Source organism: Myotis daubentonii, chromosome 1 (genome assembly GCF_963259705.1).
Source record: "Myotis daubentonii chromosome 1, mMyoDau2.1, whole genome shotgun sequence".
Classification (NCBI taxonomy): domain Eukaryota; kingdom Metazoa; phylum Chordata; class Mammalia; order Chiroptera; family Vespertilionidae; genus Myotis; species Myotis daubentonii.
This window is the reverse complement of record NC_081840.1, coordinates 105,746,760-105,748,864: the sequence shown is the minus strand read 5'-3', so window position 1 is coordinate 105,748,864 and position 2,105 is coordinate 105,746,760. Positions and strand designations below refer to the sequence as shown.

Sequence of the window (2,105 nt, the reverse complement as noted above, 5' to 3'; positions counted from 1 at the left end):
CAAACTTTGAATCACCCCAACCATGTGACTGCAGGGAAATAAGGAAAGGATAAAAGTCTCTGCACAAACACTTATATCCACAGTTACTCAAATGATTAAAACTGAAGTTCATGCATGAGTATCATACTAAGTGGATGGGCTAAGTTTAAATTTAAATTTTATTCTTGTGTGTGTGTGTGTGTGTTCGCAGCTTAATTTGCAATAGTGAAAAAGTGGAAACAATCCAAATACCCATCAAAGAGTAAACTGATAGGCAGACGCCACCGCCCCGAAGCCGCCTGTGACCAACCATGGTGAATCCCACCGTGTTCTTCAACATCGCATCAACAGCGAGCCCTTGGGTGGCGTCTCCTTCGAGCTGTTTGCAGACAAAGTTCCAAAGACAGCAGAAAACTTCCATGCTCTGAACACTGGGGAGAAAGGATTTGGTTATAAAGGTTCCTGCTTTCACAGAATTATTCCGGGATTTATGTGCCAGAGTGGTGACTTCACACGCCATAATGGCACAGGCGGCAAGTCCATGGGGATAAATTTGAGGATGAGAACTTCATCCTGAAACATACAGGTCCTGGCATCTTGTCCATGGCAAATGCTGACCCGAACACAAATGGCTCCCAGTTTTTCATCCGCGCTGCCAAGACTGAGTGGTTAGATGGCAAGCATGTGGTCTTCGGCCAGGTGAAAGAAGGCATGGATATTGTGACAGCCATGGAGCCCTTGGGTCCAGGAATGGCAAGACCAGCAAGAAGATCACCATTGCTGACTGTGAACAACTCTAATAAATTTGACTTGTGTTTTATCTTAACCGCCAGACCATTCCTTCTGTAGCTTAGGAGAGCACCCCTTCACCCTGATTTGCTTGGAATGTTCTATAATCTTTGTGCTCTTGCCAGTTTATTGGGTTCCATAATTTCCCTACCCCTTCCCAATCTAGCTGGATTGCAGAGTTAAGTTTATGATTATGGAATAAAAACTAAACAGTTGTCTGTAAAAAAAAAAAAAGTAAACTGATAAGCAAATTGTGGTATACCTATTTAATGAAATACTACTCGACAGTAAGAAAGAACAAACTATTGATACACAAAACAATGTGAATGAATCCCAAAACAGCTGTGACGGGTAAAAAAAAAGTTAGACAAAAAGAGTTATGTACTGTATGATTTCATATACAAAATAAAATTCTGGAAAATGCAGACTAAGAAGAAAGAGATCAATTGTTGCCTGTGAGGGGTGGGGTGGGAGAGAGGAGAGGATGATAAAGGTGTATGAGAAAACTTCAGGAATAATAGGTATTTTCATGATCCTGATAGTGGTGGTTTTATAGTTGTATACCTATGTTAAAACATTAAATTGCATACTCTAAATATGCTCAGTTCAACACAGGTCAACTCTGCCTCAGTAAATCTGGTTTTTTTAAATCATTTTTTTCAATTACCATAGACATACAATATTACATTAATTTCAGGTGTACACCCCAGTGATTAGATATAAAACTTATTAAGTGATCATACAAAAAAATCTCATACCCGCCTAACACCATGCATAGTTATTAGAATATTATTAACTGTATTCCCTATGCTGTACTTTACACCCCCATGACTACACTATAATTACTAATTTGTACTTCTAAATCCCTTCATCTTTTCCACCTAGCCTCTAACTCCCTCCCATCTGGCAACAGTAAACATGTTCTTTGTATCTATGAGTATTCTCTTGTTCTGCTTGTTCATTTATTTTGATTTTTAGATTCAATTGTTGATAGATATGTATTTATTGTCATTTTACTGTTCATAATTATTTTCTTCTTCTTCTCCCTCTCCCTCTCCCTCTCCCTCTCCCTCTCCCTCTCCCTCTCCCTCTCCCTCTCCTCCTCCTCCTCCTCCTCCTCCTCCTCCTCCTCCTCCTCCTCCTCCTCCTCCTCCTTCTTCTTCTTCTTCTTCTTCTTGAATTTCCTTAAACATTTCATGTAATACTGGTTTGGTGGTGATGAACTCCTTTAGTTTTCTTTGTCTGGGAAGTTCTTTATCTGACCTTCAATTCTAAATGATAGTTTCGCTGGATAGAATAATCTTAGTTGTGGGTTCATACTTTTCATATTTCAAATT

General features: G+C 39.4%; 1 pseudogene; it reads left to right on the top strand.

Annotated features, from left to right (window-relative positions):
* The first annotated feature begins 286 nt into the window (after window positions 1-286).
* On the top strand, window positions 287-982 carry LOC132211509 (peptidyl-prolyl cis-trans isomerase A-like; annotated as a pseudogene).
* The last annotated feature ends 1,123 nt before the right edge of the window (window positions 983-2,105 follow it).